The 21332-nt window shown below is 37.6% G+C and overlaps 3 pseudogenes; 2 read left to right on the top strand and 1 right to left on the bottom strand.

Moving 5' to 3' along the window:
- Positions 1-1850: 1850 nt before the first annotated feature.
- Positions 1851-10176, bottom strand: LOC101098451 (annotated as a pseudogene).
- Positions 10177-16284: 6108 nt separating this feature from the next.
- On the top strand, positions 16285-17019 carry LOC101098701 (annotated as a pseudogene).
- A 190-nt stretch (positions 17020-17209) lies between these two features.
- Positions 17210-19022, top strand: LOC101098941 (annotated as a pseudogene).
- The last annotated feature ends 2310 nt before the right edge of the window (positions 19023-21332 follow it).

A 21332-nucleotide genomic window follows, 5' to 3' on the forward strand; every position in this document is an offset into this window, starting at 1 on the left:
TTTGGATTTGTAAACTTTATTCATTGCCCATTGTCTATTTTAAGGATATCTGCCATCAAGGAATTTTCTGTTTTCATTTATCTGAAAATGTTTTTATTTTATCCTTGATTTTAAAGCTTATTATTACTTAACATAGGATTCTAGGTGAATAATTTATTTTTCTTTCAGCATTTAAAGGATGTCCTTCTTATCCTGTTTTCCTTTAAATAATGTCTTTTTGTATATGCTTTTTTTCTTTATCTTCAGTTTTTAGCAATTTGGCTATCATGTGCACAGGTATGGTTTTCTTTAAAATATAGCTATTATAATTACATATATATATTCTGTTTGGTGTTTGGTGAGTTCCTTGGATCTGTAAATCAGGGTTTTGAGGGATTTTTTTCATAAAATTTACAAAGTTTTCAGGCATCATATTCTGAATTTTGATTTTTTTTCCTGGCTCAATCTTACTCTCTTCTGATTCTAAGATTCCAATTGCACATATGTTAGTAATTTGGTACTGTTCTACAAATTTTTTGAGTCCCTGTTTACTTTTTTTCATTTTTAAATTATTTTTCCATCTTTGGATTTGATAGTTCCTATATATCTGGTAGGTAAAATGACACCTTTACTATTGAATATTTTTATCCAAAAATACTGTATTTCCCCTATTTGTTCATATATTTCTTGTACCCTTACATATTGTTAGGGTTTTTTTTTTTTCTTGCAAAGACCTGGCTTCTTATTTGTGGCTATCTTCATTGATTCATAGTAACTATATATTTCCAAAAATTCACAGTATATTAATAATGCTTTTAATCACAGTTATTTCTCAGATTGGTTACTCTGTACTATTTCTTGATAAGTGGAAATTGATTATAATGGAAATTTTATGGCAAATAGTTTTATGGTAACAAAATCAAAATGCCAAAAGACAAATGACAAACTGAGAAAAATATTTGTAATATCTATCACAGAAAAAAAATCGATATTCGTAAAAATAAAGAGCCCTTAAAAACTGAAAAAAAAGACAAACAATGGAAATGAACAAATATTGCCCCCAAAAAGAGACACAAATAAATAGCTTTTAACCATACGGAAAAATACCCAAATTTATTCATAATAAGAAAAACACAAATTAAAACTGCACTGTTACATTTTTTCCCACTCATCAGTTTGATAAAAATTCAAATTTGATGAACATTATTGGTAGCAACACTGTGAAGGAAAGGTGTTCTTGAATTGCTGATTGGGGTGGTAAATTAATACAACTATTACAGAGTAGAATTTAACAACATGTAGCAAAATTATATGTGCATTTACCTTCTTAGCAATACCAACTACTTCTATGAATCTATCCTAACAATGCATGACAAAAAAAGATGTATACAAAAACAATACAATAATACATAAAGCTATCTATTCTTTGAAATAGTGTTTATAACAAAATAAGACCAAAAGTAACCCAGCTATCAATCCAATGGAGCTGGCTAAATGAAGTACAGTACATGCATTGAGTAGAGTGCTACGGAGCTGTAAAAGGAATAGAGAGTATGTCTGTGCATGTCCTTGTAGTCATTTCCAGAAAGTATGGCTAAGTAAAAAAGCAAAATGGGGAAAAATACATAGTAGTGTATTACACTACTGTTTATGAAAGAAAGAGAGAAGAACACATGCATTTGCTTTTATATACATTTTAAATTGAAAAGGTAATGAAAAATCATTCTAAGAAGAGGGATGAAATATAGTAGAGAGGACAGGACAGAAGCTACATTTCTCTAGGTGTTCTTACTCCAACTAAGCATGGAATCACCCACCTAACACTGGGTATTTATGAAAGAAGGATGTATTTGAGACTCAATTTTTTTTTAACTCTTTCAAAGGATTTATTTGCTACAGAATTGCTTGAGCCCACCAATAAAATGAACTCAGGATTTCTTTGTTTAAAAGGATTTTGCTCACAGATTTATTTTTACAAGTGCTTCAACATTCAAAAAGTAAGTATTTTTGCCAGCATTTGGCATGTGTCTAGAAGAGGTTAGAAAAAATTGGAATCTATAGAATTAGATGTCTAAAAATAGAAGGAAAAAAATGAACATTTAAAAATTCCTCATTTGGACAGGTCCTAAGCTTAAATCACATTCATCTGCAAAGAACTGTTTTAGGTCAGAAATGCTGTGTTTTGTAATTCCAGATCCTGATCTTGGATTTGACTGGTGAGGACTCCAGGCACTGCATGAATGACAGGAGTGACATCATTCAGTTGGCCAATTCTGGCATATGTCCTACCTGGCTTGTAAAGTTTTAGAAATATCTTTTAAACCTGATGCTGGTTGTATTAATCTGATTCTCAATACTTTTTCTGAATAAACAAAACTTTTCCCTGCATGATCACACATTTAAGTATTTGTTGCTTGCAGATAGATACAGAGAAACCAAGCATGGATGTGTATCAAACAATTCCACAGTGGAGCTGTGCATCTCTGGGTGGCTGTGTAAGCTGCAAGAAAAGTCCCTCCCGGGGCACTGGCTGTGCACCAGAGGTGGCCATCCGGGCAAGGTCAATCTGAAGAGGATGTGAACACCAGCAGCTGCTCAATGGGTTTAAACCACCACTCATCCGCCTCCAGCTCTTCTACCAAACCAGCTAATTTTTTCATCCGAGCAACTTGCTGATCATCTTTCACCTGTTTAAGCACAGATGTCACTTGGTAACTGAAAACAGATTTTGCAGAGGAATCTCTCAGAGCCATCTTCCAACATCTCTCCAGCTCCCTTGGGGTAGGTGAAAAGGGCTTTCCGTGGTGGGGCAAGGTCTGAGACACTGACACCAGATCCAGTGACAGAACTTCCAATGACCCCAGCAGCTGAGGAGGATGATGAAGAGGCAGTTATTTCCTCTCTAGCAGAATTCTCACTTCACTCAAAGGATGTGGCACTTTCCCCTACAGCCCTGCCCCCAGGGGCAGCCAGAGCTGCAGCGCAGGCAGCGTTTAAGAGGAGGACTGGAGACTCAATTCTTTTGTTTTGTTTTGTTTTTATTTTTTTAATATCAAATTTATTGTCAAATTGGTTTCCATACAAAACCCAGTGCTCATCCCAAAAGGTGCCCTCCTCAATACCCATCACCCACCCTCCCCTCCCTCCCACCCCCCATCTACCCTCAGTTTGTTCTCAGTTTTTAAGTGGAGACTCAATTCTTAAAGAAAGCACCATAGCATAGGAGAAAGGTTATGTGCTTTTGAGTCAGTGACATCAGGGTTACTTTTCCTCCACTGGCCAGTGGGACTTTGGGCAAGTTACTTAACTTCTCTGAGCTTCAGGTTTCTCATGTATAAAATGGAGATAAAATTAGTAACTACCACATAAGATCGTGCAAAGGATTAAATCAAACAAAGTGACTTCACAAAGCAACATTTCTCATTGGGAATATTAGTGACCATAGTCACAATCAGTTTGGAGATGTGGCTAGAAATAGCTTAAACTATGAAAATATGTGAATGATTTAATGAATAAAATTTTTTTTAAAATACTTAAGATTTTCCCTATAAAGAATGTCACTATTACAGTCAATTGTTCTTTCTTGGGAAGGGAAAGCAGTGCAGTTACAGCGCATTGGAAATATGAGCCCACAGCCAGGAGTGGGTCAGGTATATGCATACTCATATGCATACTTGTGTTCATTCCAGAGAAAAATTAGGAGAACAGGTGTTTTACAGGCTAGAACTCAGCAGTAAATAATATATGAATGCTGGATCCTGGATAGCAATCACAATGGGTCTGTGATTACCTCAGTATTTTACCCTGATCATGACAGTCTCCAAAGAAAAAGGAAATGCAGTGAAGAAGGAGGGAGAAACAGGATTTAAGGGTTGTCATAAAAACAATTAAACCATATGAGCAACTGTCATGTAATTAGCAACTTGCCTTTCTGTGTGACCTAGGGGAATGTCTCGAGTTTTCCTCTGTCCTGTTCTTCATTCCCTCAAAAACATTAAAACAAGGGAGTTGGATTGGAGGTTTCCTAACATCTTTCTCAGTTCTGCATCTCCTGAGCTGATGACATAACAACCCCAAACTTTAAAATTCCCATCTAGCACAGTCCTTAGAATGACAGGGGAGCAGGCAATATTTAAAGATGAAGTCATTTCCTTAGCATGTGGAAGTGAGGCTGTGCGATTTGCCATCTGGAGGGAGGTCCTATGGGTTCAATTTTTACCTAAATCTTTCCTGTGAAGAATTGCCATTTATGTTTCTGACATGCGTAATTACTTTTTCTTGGCCTTCAAATTTGAGATCACGGGGGGGGGGGGGGGGGGGGGGGCGTGGCAATCACCGCCGTGCCTGAATGGCTCAGCCATTTAACGCTCCAACTCTTGACTTTGGCTCAGGTCATGATCTCATGGTTTGTGGGACTGAGCCCCATGTTGCATTCTGCACTGACAGTATGGAAGCCTACTTGGGATTCTCTCTCCCTCTTTCTCTGCCCCTCCCCTGCTTGCTCTCTCTCTCTCAAAATAAATAAACATTTAAATATAAATAAATAAATAAATAAATAAACAAATAAACAAATAAACAAATAAATAAATAAAGCTTGAGATCATTGGGGTTTTGTGGTGCTTTTATCTAAACAAGAGTCAACCAGTCATCTTTTCACAGACTTACACACAGATAAGTAGAAGTATTTACTCTAAGCACCTTAATGGTCCTTCCAAAAAAGAAGTATTCAAAAGAAACACAATTTCTCAGTTGTGACACTACATGTCCCCAATTATCAATTTTGTTTTAGGATAAAAGGATGGAGGACATTAAATAATTTTGGTGCTAGTTTTATTCAAAAATTTTATAATTACATCAGTCACTCAAATTCCACTCTACTTAATACTGGCTCAGATACATATATATAATTATGGTATTGGATCTTCTTACACAGTGAATGGCAAAGACATTTTCCCTCTAAAATCTAAAATAGTACTTTAAAGAAATATAGGCCAGGGTCGCTTGGGTGGCTCAGGAGGTCAAGCGTCCAACTTCGGCTCAGGTCATGATCTCATGGGTTGTGAGTTCAAGCCCTGTGGCAGGCTCTGTGCTGACAGCTCAGAGCCTGGAGGCTACTTCAGATTCTGTGTCTCCCTCTGTCTCTGCCCCTCCCCTGCTCGGACTGTTTTTCTCTCTCTCTTTCAAAGATAAAAATAATTTTAAAAAATTAAAAAAGAGAGAAATAAAGAAATATAGGCCAAAGAGCTCCAGTGAAATCAGCTCTGTGATATTCCATATAGCTAAGTCTCTTTTAAAGATTGGGTTCAAATGTCTCTACACGGATTTTCAAATGACTAGGATATCTAGGATATTCTGTCCACTATAGAGGAAGCAGCAATCTGGTTACATAGGAGTTGGCTAAAACACACTCCACACTTACCCAGGTGCAGGCAAGTGCCTCAGGGAACTAGCACACAGGCTGAAGGAGTTTATGATAGGTGCTCTCCACTGCTGGGCGGTCACTACCCATGCCAGTCACCTCAAACACAATGGCTCCTCACATCTCTGATATGTGTCTACTCATCCTAGAGATCTACTTTCCAAGTAAGTCCCTGGAAAGGCAATTGTGTTATAACTTCTTCTATATCATTCTCCTTGGAATACCTCCTGCAATTTTACAGAGCAAACCTAACCATGATCCACATTGCCTCTTTTTTACGACTTAACATTGCTAAGAAGGCACAGTTCAGGGATTAAGCATATTAAATGTAATTACAGGTTTCCTTTGATAAAGCAAACAGTTTATTTATGCAATCCATCAAGCACCTCTCTATTCTAGTTTAAGATATTATTTCATTAGTGCTTAAAATATGTAGGTTTTGTGGCAAATTATTCTGCTTTCACTGACAATATCTCTATAATCGATTCAATCGGTTGTCCACACTGGCAGGGTTTTGTTTTTTGCTTTGTTTTTCTACATATGCAACATGTTTCTTGGGCTTGTAAAAGCGATACATATGTACAATAGAACATTTGAAAACTACAGAAAAGGGAAAGTAATAAAAAGTGCTTATAATCCCTTTGCCCAGAGATAATAAATTTTGACATTTTGGTATACTTCTTACTTTAATTGCCTATCATTTTACAAGGTTTCATCTACATTCTTTAGAGCAATCATGGTTTCCGAAAACTCTCTTCTCAGCTCTCAAATTTGTATCAGGAGACTAATACATTTTCTTTGGCTGAAGTGGACTAAGGAGTTGAAGCATCCCAAGTGAGAGGAAAGAGAGAAAATAGAGCTCAGAATCCTTGTTTCAGTTACGAACTTATTACAGCAAAGAATTAAACGGCCCCCTTCAAAGTCATTCCCAGAAGCCTCTCCTCTCATGACTTCATTAGTATCTGATTCTTATCTTAGAGAAGAGAAGATTTATGAGAGTTAACTACTAATACTATTGTCAAAGTCAGCACAATTCTTTTTTTATCTTGCATTTGGATAAAATGCCACCTCTCATTTTATTTTGTGGTACCAGGCTATCCCCTCATTACTTTCCCTGACTCTGAGCCCTCTGGGTATCCTCTCCTTGCCACTCAAATCTCCTCCTACACTAGTGACTACTTACATCAGCCTTGGGCAGCCCAGGAGACATGAAATAATATGGATTGATACTTGTCAAAAGAATAATTGAATATAAAATATTCTCAAGAGGGAGACTAATCTCAACTATGGAAAAAGCCACAGATTTTTAAAGTGTAACTCTAACACAGCTATATACACAATAAAATATCATCTCCGAGATCCTACCAAAATCATGTGAATAAACAGAACAATGTGTGTTTGGTATAATAATAGTTATATGTGAATAAAAGGTATATCAATGGAATCCATGCTTTCAAGAGGCATTAAAAAACAGTCTGTATAAGAAATATCATGGTAAATTTTACTGTATTAAGCAAACTTACCTGGTTTTAAACTTGATGAGTCACCCAGTGATTTGTTGGTGATGAGCTTCCCGTCGTTTTAAAAATTGGAGCACTGGATGAATTTTCAATTCCCAAAGGGCATAGGCATCAACAATTGCCAACTGGATCATGACAAACATTCAACAGTCTGCCAAAAAAAAATAAGAAATATGGACCAACATTTTGTAATTGGTTATTTGTAAAATATATATATATATATATATATATATATATATATATAGACAGCACTTTGTATTTTTGAGTAAGTATTTTTTAATAAAAGTTTGGCATAAAAATGTCTTATTTTAAGAACTCAATTTCATAGTAGTAGATGATAGTAATTATTTGGTGTTTTTATCTTATAATATGAATAAATCAAAAGTTGCCAGTCCTGTGTCAGTCTCTCATTTCTATTTCTTTTTTTTTCTTTCTTTTTTTTTTTTTTTCAGAAAATTAACTGCTCTATAAATCCCAAGGTCTGGGAACCATTAGACTGTCTGACTTCTATAATTTCTCTAAATTCTCACAGTATACCATTGCATATTTCTAGATATCAAAGGTAATAAGGATATATATATATAACTTTAATTTTTCTGTAAAACCCAACACTATTAGTCTTAACATTCCTTAAAGTTGTTTGCTTAAATGACCAACAGGGGGTATATGAAAGGTGCTCAACATCACTAATCATCAGGGAAATGCAAATTAAAACCACAACAAGGTATGAGTCCTATCTGTTAGGATGACTGTCATCAACATAAGAGATAAGTGCTGACAAGGATATGGAGGAAAGAAAACCTGTGTACTGTCAGTGGGAATCAAACTGGTGCAGCCATTATGGAAAACAGTATGGAGTTTCCTTCCTCAAGAAATTAAAAAATAGAGCTACCATGTGACCCATAAATCCCACCTAAGGGTTAGATACCTAAAAGACATGCACTCATTATCTTTTTTTTTTTTAATTTTTTTTTCAACATTTATTTATTTTTGGGACAGAGAGAGACAGAGCGTGAACGGGGGAGGGGCAGAGAGAGAGGGAGACACAGAATCGGAAACAGGCTCCAGGCTCTGAGCCATCATCAGCCCAGAGCCCGACGCGGGGCTCGAACTCCCGGACCGCGAGATCGTGACCTGGCTGAAGTCGGACGCTTAACCGACTGCGCCACCCAGGCGCCCCTGCACTCATTATCTTGAAGAGATGTCTGTACTCCCATGTCCATTTCAGCATCATTCTCAATAGCCAAGATACAAAAACAACCTAGTTGTACTTCACTAGATGAATGGATAAAGAAGATGCAATATTTGTGTGCATGTGCGCACATACACACACACAGAATATTTTTCAGCTGGCAAGAAGGAAATCCTGACATTTGCAACAATGTGGATAAAACTGAAGGACATTATGCTAAGTGAAGTAAGTCAGACAGGGAAAGATACATATGATATGATCTCACTTATATGTGGAATCTAAAAGTTAAAAAAAGTCAAGCGCACAGAAACAGAGAATAGAATGGTAATTACCAGGGGTTGGGGTGTGGGGGAAATATGCTGGTCAAAGGGTACAAGTCTTTAGTTACGATATGACTAAGTTCCGGGGATCTAATGTACAGCTTGGTAACTATAGTTAATGACAATTGTGTTGTATAATTGAAATTTGCTAAGAGTAAATCTTAAGCATTCTCACCACACATACACAAAAGGTAACTATATGAGGTGATGGATACATTAATTAACCTTATTATGGTAATCATTTTACAAATTATATGTATATATACATGTATATGTATATGTATATGTATATGTATATATATAAAATCATCACACTGTATACTTTAAATATACATGACAATTTTATTTGTCAATTATTCCTCAATAAAGCTGGAAAAATAAAGCTGTTTGCTTTCATAGTTGGTCAAAATTTTTATCCTGCAATCTGCTTTATCCCAATAATTTGTTTAAGAGACTAACTGGATTAAAATTGGCTTTTTAACTAGTTTGTTAACTTTTTTTAAGTTCAGAAACCACATCTCTGAAAAGTAACACACCCACTGATATAGCAGACTACAAAGTACATTAATTTAATCTCATGCTATGAGTTGAGCATTATTACATTTTAGAAGACAGACTTTGAAAGACTAAATAATTCCTGAGGTTCACTATAGCCTCCCCCAGATGATTCTCATGCTTCCATCACACATGTATAAGCTTCTATTAATTTAAACATTTTTTATCCATCCTATTGTGCTTAATTTTTACATAATGGATTCAAGTTATAATACAGAGGAATTATTTCAGTGTTCCATAAAACACTCATTAAAATTGTCTTTTGTTTCTATTGATATATTGTTTTCATTTGTTTTTGAGTACTCTTTGAATTAAAAATTGGGCCTTCCTTTGTGGCTCATTTACCCACAATATATGTTCAATGAAATGTATTTCAGGACAATTAAAGTTATTATAAAACAATGCATCTTCTGATTCATAAGCAATATAAACTGAAAGAACATACTCCCTTTTTAATAGCTTTCAAATACCAAAATATCACAAGTAACTACAATTGGGGCTTGCATACGTTTTATCCCATTAACTTTGGTGTATTTTCATAGTCTAATAATCGAAAGTAAGCTCTTTTCAAGTTGGTGAAAGACAGTTTTTCTTTGCTCTATGAAATGATCCATTCTTTCTATTGCATAATCACCCCTTCCATGAAGACTGGCAGGGCTTCTCTCCCATTCTTCCCCACCCTTGATGCTTTTTCCCGCTGCTCCAACATCCATTCCTGCTACTCTACATCCAAAACACATCCCGGATCTATCCTGTCCTTTCCATCCCCAGCGCTACCACACTGACTTAAGGAATGTCATCACTTGCTTGCCTTAATGTTCAGGCTTCCAAACTGGTCTCCTCCATTTCCAGGCAATTCTCCACACTAAACCTGGACTGATCTTATCGTGATATATGGATAGCGATTCTATCCTTCCTCTGTTTAAACACCTACAGTGGTTTCCCACTGTGTTCTTCACTAAATGTAATGCCCTTCAATGGCCTCAAGTCTCCATGCTACAGCCCCTCCTACCACTTCCACCTCTTCTGTTCGCCTCCTCTCTTTTCCCTCTATGCTCAAACTCACTAATCCCCTGAGCTTTTGGCTCCTCCACTCCACCAAGCTAATTCCTCAGCACCTTTGCCCACGCTCTTCCCTTGGTCTGGAAAGCTCTTCCTTTGGATCTTTTTATTGGACTGGCTTTTTCTCATCATTCAGAGCTCAACTTCCTCCAAAAGGCCTATTTTAGAAACATCCCCACCCTGTCTCTCTGTAAAAAAAATCATGTTTTATTTTCTTACAGCCTTTCCTTTATCACTGTCCGCAATTATTTTGCTTCTTGATTTGTTTATGGACTTCCTAATGGTTTCTCCCCCTAAGAGAATGAAAGTTCCATGAAAGCAGAGCATTATCTGTCTTACTCACTATTTTACCTTTCCCTAGTGCCTAAAATAGAACCTCATTATGACCTTCATGGGTCAGAGGTGCTTTTGCCTTCCTGGGCTTTTTTCTCCATAAAAAATATTAAAAATTTAAAGTAAAAGACCTATGCTCTAAAAATGATAAAACACTGATGAAAGAAATTGAAGGCACACAAACAAATGGAAAGATATTCCATGCTCATGGACTGGAAGAACCAACAGGGTTAAAATAGTCCACACTATCCAAAGCAATCTGTAAATTCAATGCAATCCCTATTAAACTACCAACAACATATTTCATAAAACTAGAAAAAATAATTCTAAAATTTATATGGAACCATTAAGGACCCCAAATAGCCAAAGTAGTCTTTAAAAAGAACAAAGTTGAGGGGTGCCTGGTTAGCTTAATGGTTGAACATCCCACTATTGATTTCAGTTCAGGTCATGATCTCACTGTTCGCCAGATCAAGCCTGCATCAGGCTCTGTGTTCACAGCATGGAGCCTGATTTGGATTCTCTCTCTCCCTTTCTCTCTGTCCCTCTCTCTCTCACAATCCCAGATTTTAAGATATACTACAAAGCCATAGTAATCAAAATTGTATGGTAATGACATAAAAATAGACACACAGATCAAGGGAACAGGAGATTCTACAAACTCACAGTTACATGGTCAATTAATCCATGACAAAGATGCAATAATATACAATGGGGAAAAGACAGTCTCTTTAACAAATGGTGATGGCAAAACCGGACAGCTACATGCAAAAGAATGAAAATGGACCACTTTCTTACACCATACACAAAAATAAACTCAAAAGGATCAAAGATTTAAATGTGAGACCTGTAAACATAAAATTCCAAGAAGAAAACATAGCTAGTCATTTCTTTCACATCAGATATACAAACATTTTTCTAGATATGTCTTCCCAGGCAAGGAAAATAAAAGCAAAATTAAACTATTGATTACACCAAAATAAAAAGCTTTTGCACAGCAAAGGAAACCATAAAGAAAACAAAGAGGCAAACTACTGATTGGGAGAAGATACTTGCAAATTATATAAGTGATAAGGAGTTACTATTCAAAATATATAAAGAACTTATACAATTCAGCACCAAATAAAACCCCCCAAAGAGTTAAAAATAGGCAGACAACATAAATAGATATTTTTACAAGTAAGACAGACAAGTGGTCAACAGAAACATGAAAATATGCTTAACATCACTAATCATCAGAGAAATGCAAATTAAAACCATATGAAATATCACCTTATACCTGTCAGAATGGCTAGTATCAAAAAGACAAAACATAACAAGTGTTGGAGAGGATGTGGAGAAAAAGAAACCCTTGTGCCCTGTTGGTAGAAATGCAAATTGGTGCAGCCACAGTGGAAAACAATATTGATGTTCCTCAAAAAGTAAAAGTGGAAATACCATATGATATAGTAATTCCATTACTGGGTATTTACCTAAAGAAAATGAAAACAGTAATCCAAAAAATATATGCACCCCTATGTTTACTGCAGTATTAAATACCATAACCTTGCAAGATATAGAAACAACCCAAATGTTCACTGATAAAAGAATGGATAAAGAAGATGTGGTATGTATGTGTGCATGCACACACACACACACACACACACACACACACACACACACTGGAATATTACTCTGCTCTAAAAAAGAATGAAATCTTGCCATTTGCAACAACATGTATGATCCTAGAGGGCATAATGCTAAGTGAAATAAGTCAGTCAGACAAAGACAAACACCATATGCTTTCACTCGTATGTGGAATTTAAGAAACAAAGCAAATGAACAAAGAAAAAAGAGACAAAGAAACAAAGGGTCTTAAAAACAGGAAACAAACTGATGGTTGCCAGAGGGGAGGTGTATGGGAGCATGGGTAAAAAAGATAAAGGGAATTAAGACTACACCTATCTTGATGAGCAATGAGAAATGTATAGAATTGTGGAATCATTATAATATCACCTGAAACTAACATTACAATGTATGTTAATTATACTTGAATAAAAAAATAAAATTTTGAAACAAAAAGAATTAAATTGGCATGAGACAGATTAACATGAGACAATCAGATTTAATGATGTACGTGTAAGGAATCCACATAAACATGAGAGATTCCAAAGATAATCAGGCAAAAAAAGTTATGTATGTCATCCTAAGCTAAGCAGAAGAGGGTAGAGGTCTTCAAAAGGAAGGAAAGCAATTCACAAAAGATGAAAAAGTATAAATTTTTGGTAGACAAATATCTGATGGGCCTTGCAAAAACAATGGGACATAGAGAGGACTTCAATCCAACAGATCTTGCTAACCTCCTCCCTGTCTACCATACCTAGTTCATATTACATAATCGTTACCTATGGTGATGGCTCCCTTCCTGGAACAAGCCCTCTATCTAAATTCTTTTAGGCAATTAGTGGGAAGGAAAAAAAGAAAAATCTCTTGAGCCTTCTGCTTCTTAAAAATAATCAGCCTAAAATAATCCACATGCCAAAGAGATATATTTCGGCTGGCAAATAAAAATATTAAAAATTGTGTTTTATGATTATACTGGTATAAAGACAAATATATTAATATCATATATTAAAACTTTTCTTGGACCTAAATTTTAGTGTTTTTATCCTTCTGATGGAAAAGAAATTAAAATTTCTTTGTGAGTCTTGGGCAGTGTATCTCCTAATGGAAAATTCACCTGAGAACAGTACCCTGGGCATGATAGCTGCTCAGCTGTTAAGTGGATTAAATGGATGGCATGGAATTTAGGAGAGCTGGACCCTGCCTCACTCCCACATAACTGGTTAATAATCATAGTAAGTCCTGTATTTGTAAATTGAGAGGGTAAAATCAGTTGGGTTTCCTTTTGTTTTCTCAACACCTTGTCTGAAATTCAATGACAGTTATGGTTTGTGCCATATCATTTCGCCTTTTATTACACACATCTACTATCTTTTATTGCCTTTGTGATTGTTTGAAGTGTTAGTCTTATCTCTGTGACTAGATTATAGAGTCCTTCAGGACTGGGATTTTATTGTATTCTTCCTTATAATGTTCCCAGAGTCTATAGCACAGGACATGTGATTAATATTTCCTGGTTATTTGTCTGATAGCACTTTTAGGTTATTACACACATAAAAAAACATAGAAAAATTAAGCTTTAGTCAATATATAGTTGAGCACTGGCTCAAGAGAGAAATGGCTTGAAAGGAGTTAATAGGTATTCTGAAGCAGGGCTTCTCAGACTTTTTTATGTCCTGTCCTGGCCCATTTGCACAGCACGTGGCTAAATGAATGAGGCTGCTTGAAGTCAGAGGTGACTCAGACCCTACCATACCATGTAGGAGATTAGTATCTCACTGCAACTATACCATGGTATATGCAAGAACCTACCTTCTAGGTTCTTGGCTGAGACCCCTCTGTAATAAAGGACAGATTAACAGGAGAAAAACAAACTAAAGTTTAATAACATGTATACCTCCTATATACACGGGGAAGACCCAGGAAAACTGAGTAACTCTAATATAGCCCAAGCTACCACCTTAAATATCTCTAGTCAAAGACAAAAGGTGTTGGGGGCAGGGAGGGGGGGCGGTGATAGAGAGTCAGTTATATGAGATTATCAGGCAAAGCACAGTTAACAAATGTAAATAGTTAAGCAGATTTAAGTCAGTTGCTTTCTCCATTGATAATAGTTTCTAGAAATTGAGTCATTCTTCTTTTCCTGGTACAGAGAAGGAGACAGCCTTACAAATGGAGATTTTCCTTATAAGTGTAAATGTCTCTTACAAAAAGGTAACTTCTGTTGTTTTTTGCAAAAATAATCATCCTAAAATAAGCTTTGTGCCAAAGGGGCATATTTTGGAGTGGCAAATTCTGCTCACCTTCAGTGGCATAACTGCTGGAAAGCTTTCTCTGAGGTTTGCTGTAATTGCTGATGTAGAATTATTAACTAATCTCCAGCGATATGCTAGATATGTGTCGTATTGGCTGGTGAGAGCCAATTACTAAATTGAGAGGAATTCTGCCCGACCATTGTTAAAAATTAAATTATATAAAATTATAAATAAATTATATTAAAATAAAGGTACGAAATTGTCAAAACATTACATTTTACATTTTACTATTATGTAATTCTTACATTTTATTGTTAACTATGTTTTTGAAATTATTTATGCCTACTATAATGTGTACGATGGGAGCATAATGGAGTGCTGCTTACTCAGGCTCTCCCAGCTCTGTGCTCAGTAACGGCCAATTGGTAGCTTGAAATTGGCCACGATGAAAGTATTTACCCCCATGGAAATCAGAAAAATGCTAAAAATCAGGGCTTTTTCTTTCTAAAGAACTGAATGTTAAAGATCTACTGCCACACCACTTTCCTTATCCTTCCTAAAGAGGCTCAAGGACAAGTAGCCCCAAAATGTGCCACTTTGGCATATGGACAATTTTGAGCAATCAAGATTCAGCAGACTCAGAAGTAACTTTCATCTCTTTTGTAAACTACCTGAAAAAATGTAGAGAAGGGCCTGGCCCAGAAAAAGAGCTATTACTAAGAGATTACATTTTTATCTGAATGACCTATCTGTATGGCAGGACAAATATCTAATTACCAAACATCTGCTCTTATCATCCTGTGAATCATCCTCCTCCCCTTTAAACCCCAGGCTCTTATCCCATTCCTTAGCTCAAGATGCCACATAAGTCTCAATTGTCTGGCTTGTCCTTGGGTCTCATATTCTTGTGGACCGTCAATAAATATGTAATTACATTTGTTTTCTCTTATTAATCTGTTTTATGTTAATTTGATTATCAGACCAAAGAACCTAGAAAGATAGAATCAAATTTTTTCTCCCAAATGCATACACACGTGCACACGCGCGCGTGCACACACACACACACACACACACACACACACACAATTATACACACAGTAAGGTCTACATTGAGGACATTCTGAGGGGATATGCAAATTGGTAGTCAACAAGAAATTTCAGTGAATGTAGTAGGATCTATGAAATTGGAGGGATGCACTGGGAAAGTCAGGAGAGGGAAAGAAAGCACTTTCAATTCAGCCTTCAATGTGGCTGTGTTCCTCTGCTGGTATATATCTTATTCCTATCCCCAACTCTCTACATCTCCAACCAAAACTGCTGTATTGCTATTAGGTCCTGGTAACTCTTTTTGGTGACAAATCTGGTGAACTAATTTATGCTTAGTGGTTCACAGTGCTTCAATGTATGATTTCTCCTAAATAATATATTTTCATGTCCATAAGACCCTTCCATGCCCTATCTCCTGTGAACCAGTGAGAAGAAGCCTGTTTAACTTCATATAAACCATACTGTATTTTGTCTAGTGATTTCAAAATGTCTAGAAGTTTTGAGATCTTGTCATTAGATCAATAGTAGAAAGGAGTGATTGCTTCCTTACAGTGAAATAGGACAGTGAGGAGGGGCTAGGAAGTAGTGGACCCACACATGAGGATGGGTCTTGCTACCAGGAGTAGTTTATCAGGTGGGCTACTTTAATACTTACCCTCCTTAGCTGTTATCTTTGCCACTATCTTATAGGTAAGAAAGCCAAGCCTCCTATAAATCGAATGACTTGCTGAAGATCACAAGATGTCAATCCTAAATTACTACTGCATTGTAACAATTCACTTCATAACTTAGTGGCATAAAACACTTATATTAGTAGGTTAACAGAATATGTGGACTTGATATTTAAGAAAAGTTCAGCTGGGCCACTCTGTCTTGGGCTCTCTCATGAGGCCGCAGTCAGATATCAGCTATATTGAAACTAAAAGCTGGTCTCCCTCTCTCTGTCTTGAGATGTACTGATATCAAGATATCTATCTAGAGCTGTTTCCCAGCTGGAACCATGGAGGGTACAAAAGAGAAGAAAAAGAAGGTTCCTGTTGTGCCAGAAACCCTTAAGAAAAAGTGAAGGAATTTCAAAATGTTGAAGATCTAGCATTTGAGAAAGAAATTTGCCAAAGATGTTTCAAAAGGCAAGGTGGCAGCTTCTCTGTGAAAAAGCCAAGCATCACCACAAGAAAAATAGGCAAATGTATAGAGCTGAGATTCAAACGGCTAAGATGGCAAGAAAAGCTGGCAACTTCTGCAGAACCCAAAATGGCATTTGTCATCAGCATCAGAGGTATCAATGGTGTAAGCCCAAAGATTACAGGTGTTGCAGCTTCTTTGTCTTAGCCAGATCTTCCACGGCACCTTTGTTAAGCTCAACAAGGCTTCAATTGACATGCTAAAGATTGTGAAACCATATATAGCAAGGGGATACCCAACCTTGAAGTTGGTGAATGAAATGATTTGCAAACATGGTTATGACAAAATCAACGAGAAGTGAATTACCCTGACAGATAAAACACTGATTGTTCAATCTCCTGGTAAATATGGCATCATCTACATGGAGGATCTGAATCACGAGATCTATATTGATGGAAAACATCTCAAAGAAGCAAACAACTTCTTATGGCCCTTCAGATTATCTTCTCCACAAGTGGGGATGAAGAAAAAGTCCATCTGTTTTGTAGCAGGTGGAGATGCCGACAACAGAGAAGACCAGATCAAGAGCTTTATTAGAAGGATGATCTAAGGTATCTACTATGATTATTTCTATAATCTAGTCAGTTTAATAAATGACTACTTTCAAATTGAAACAAAAAAAAAAGATACCTATCTACCTACCGAGAGAGAGAGAGAGAGAGAGAGAGAGAGAGAGAGAGAGAGAGAGAGAGAAGGAGTTAGAGCTTTTCCATGTAAACTAGTTTGGGCTTCCTCATAGCATGGCAGCCTCAGGATACTTGGATTGCTTACACAATGATTTAGATTTTGGCACAAGTGTTCTTGCAAGCAAGGGGAGTCACATCACCTTTTCTGACCTAGCTTCTGAGTCACACAGTGTCACTTCTGTCACATTCTTCATTATAAGGTAGTCACAAATCCACACATTTTCAGCTAGAGGAGAATTTGACTATACCTCTTTATGTGAGAATGGCAAGATTCCAGAAATACATGTAGGATGACAGATACTGTTGTGTTCATCCTTGAAAATACTGACATTGGTGGTTATGTGACCAATCCAGAATTCAAAGCCTGAGCTGTATCATGTCAAACTGCTCGCTTTCTTGCACCATATACCATTCTCAAGGCTCCATATGTGTGTTAATGTAGTAATTGTCCAAGGAAGCAAGCTTCTCAGAAGTGAGTAAACGAGGGAAAAGAGGCACACAGAAGGGCCCACACCACCTTGCCCGCCCGCCACCTGCTCCTACAGCCCCGCAGCAGGGGGCTCCCAGTCATGGCCGCCACCCCACAGGGAGCAGCACATCCTGCCTGCGCTGCAGGTTCCGGAAGGATGACCACACCGCGCCAGCATGCTGTGGGTGCTCTGCACGCAGGCGCACTATAGCCGGAGTGAGAGATTAATTTCCTCTGCTGACAACAAAACGTGTATTCTGAAAGGGTGTTTTGGAGAAGTTGCTGTGGTTTTACCAAGAGACCTACAAACGCTAGGGAACTGTCCTCCAAGGGAGTGAATATCCGGGATGCCGGTGCACCCTGAGATTTCTTGGACAGCCTGGGATTCTCCAACAGAGAAGGGGATTTAGGCCCAGTTTGTGGCTATCAGTAGAGAGGCATTTGGGGGCAGAATACAAAGATAAGGATTCAGATTATTCAGGTCAAGGAGTAGACCAAAAGGTCTGCAAAAGGTGACTGACACAACCAAAACCATCACCTTTCCTGTGTGGATGGAATCCAAAAGAGCCTCGTCTTATGGCCCTACTTCCATGCCATGCCCTTTGCCAGTCCTACACGGTGAACGGTAAGCTGTCCTGACAGCTGTACTGAAGGTCAGGAGACCTGGACCTGGGTGTGCCCTTCCACACCGCCAGCTCCACCCTGCCCACCTACATACATGATAGTACTGCCCCGAAGCCAGGTGACTTCGTATATACTTTGGGAGATGCACGTATTTACCTGAAAATGCAGCTACAGCAAGAACCACTGCCTTTACCCAAGCTCAAAATCCCTCCAAAAGTTGAGACAATTGATGACTTCAAGGCTGAGGGCTTTCAGATTGAAGGGTACAATCCTCACTGGACTATTAAAATGGAAATGCCTGGGGGCGCCTGGGTGGCGCAGTCGGTTAAGCGTCCGACTTCAGCCAGGTCACGATCTCGCGGTCCGTGAGTTCGAGCCCCGCGTCAGGCTCTGGGCTGATGGCTCAGAGCCTGGAGCCTGTTTCCGATTCTGTGTCTCCCTCTCTTTCTGCCCCTACCCCGTTCATGCTCTGTCTCTCTCTGTCCCAAAAATAAATAAACGTTAAAAAAAAAAAAAATAAAATAAAATGGAAATGCCTGTTTGAAGTGCTTTTAAAGGAGGGATTTGAAGGATACTCAGTCTTTAGTGGTTGGACTGAATGCCCAGTGAAAGTTCGCTTACCCTAAAGGAAGAAGGAACGAGGTCAAAAATCTATTGGTAAACACCAATTTTTATTCATTATCTTGTAAGGATGTTGCCACTGCAAACATAGCCTTGCTGGTTCTCTTAGTAACAAAAGGCCTTGAGTTTGGTGAACTCGCAAAGGATGTGTGAAAATGCTGAGGCTGGGAATAGAGTGAAAATTTAGAGCTGCTCAGGAGAGTGAAAATTTAGATCTGCTTAGAAATGTGTTCATGCATTTCAATCCCACATTTTTATGAAGAAGTTCAGTGAATTTCAAGAATTACATATAAGCTATTCCCCTAAATGCGAGCAAGCTGAGTAACACCAACAGTCATAATAATGTACAGTTGTGGTTGTAAACCTTTAATAGTATATTTGCTTTATACATTGCTATAATAAAGGAGTGTTCTGCAAAAAAAAAAAAAAGTAAATGATGCACACGGGTTAGTTATTAGTATTAAATTTTAATTACTCTTCCCTGAAGAACTGGTAAAAACTTGGTCTAATATGGAAAAGATAATAGTTTCTTTTTGTTTGTTTCTTTTATGGATTTCCCTTCCATGGATCTTCAGCAAATCTTGCCTAACCCCATTCTGTGCTGGAATATTGTTACATGTACTATATGAAACTACTCCTCATATCGATGATTTCACTGTTCGCAGAAAATTCTTAGTTTGTTCACCATTAGTACTGCAAAGAAAGTGTGTCTTCCCTGGAAAACACTTTACAAACTGCCTACTACTAGTATTTATTAATGGAGAATTGAATCTTTCCCTATCTGATTGTCTACACATTTTGGTTCCCTATGTCTGTGTTCTGTGACTTACTTAGACACTTTTGTTCTTCCTTTTTGCAAAGGGTAGGCTTTATAGTATGTGCTTTATTGGGTAAAGTAACTTCCTGATGGGAACCCCAAATGAACAAGAACCCTATTCAGCAGAAATTCAGATGTCAGGTCATTTCCTGTTAATACCACAAATACCCCACCAGCAAACACACATAATGCACTGTAGCTAAATGGCAACTTAATAACTTATTGCCCAAAGAAATGTGAGACACAGAAGGCTGGTACCTTGTCTTAGAACATTTAGAATACCAGGTCAGGTGCTGGAAGAGAAACCTGGATATAGGAGCAAGGCACAAGAAGGAAAGAGTATACTACTGGCCAGTTACCAGAATAGAGACACTGCTAGGTAAGAGGAGAGGCTACAGTTCACAAAATAACACGGGAGCTCAAAGGTCATCCCAGTCTCATTCGTGGTGAGTAGGACCAAATACCTGTACCACTAGAACAGCAAAGAAGGAGAAAAAGTATTAAGACATTGAGACTAAGGGGTGCCTGGGTGGCTCAGCCAATTGAGTGTCCAATTTGGGCTCAGGTCATGATCTCGCAGTTCATGAGTTCCAGCACCACACTGGGCTCTGTGCTGACAGCTCAGAGCCTGGAGCCAGTTTCAGATTCTGTGCCTCCCTCTCTCTCTCTGCCCCTCCCCTGCTTGGGCTCTGTCTCTCTCTCTCTCAAAAATAAACAAACATTAAACAAAATTTTCAAAAAAAGACGTTGAGACTAAATACTCAGAAGAGAACAAACCTGGGTTTTGAATCTCCATTCCACCCCTATATGCCTAGAATGATTAATTTCTATGGGCCATGTTTATCACCATGTTTATAGGTAAAAATAACTACTTTTTTATCATTGCTTTCAGAGCTACTGTGTCTGGCAATATTTGGAACATAATCAGCATTTCTTCTTCCATCTCTACTCTTCCCTGAGGATGGATCTAAGAAATGGATTGCAGCTGAACCTGTGATGCAGGATTAATGAGCTCTGCTATGAGACACTGGGAAGGCAGAGTGCGGGCCGACATATTCCACTATTACCGAGGGGAGACAGGGAATCACCACCAATAACAGCTACTGAAAGTGGAAGTTGGACAGTACACATACATTTTTTAACAGAAATGATGCCAAAATTATGTCAAGACATGTGCAAGGATGATCATTGTGGCCTTGATTTTAATACAGTGCTTACAAACTGGAAACATTTTGTGTGTGCATTAACAAGGATCTGGTTAAAAAATCATGATCTAGCCATGCGATGGAACGATACGTATCCTTTAAAAAGAACAAAGTAAAACTGTATATGCTAATGGAAGTACCTCCAAGATATGTTGTTAAATGAACAAGCAAGCTCCCAACAGAATGTGGTTTGAGTGTTTGTATGCATGATATGTTTATGTAAGAATATATGATGATATATGCATGGAAAATTACTGGAAGCATACACAAAAACTGTCAATGGGGGAGGATATTGTGGAATGGAGTAGGAATGAAGGATGTGCAAAGAGGAAGGCTTTTTACTTAAATTTCTTCAATCTATTGCTTGATTTTTAAAAAACTTATAAGCATGTATGTCTTTTGCAATGAAAATAAAATAAATTGAGGATCCTGGGAAGATGG

Source organism: Felis catus, chromosome A2 (assembly GCF_018350175.1).
Source record: "Felis catus isolate Fca126 chromosome A2, F.catus_Fca126_mat1.0, whole genome shotgun sequence".
Classification (NCBI taxonomy): domain Eukaryota; kingdom Metazoa; phylum Chordata; class Mammalia; order Carnivora; family Felidae; genus Felis; species Felis catus.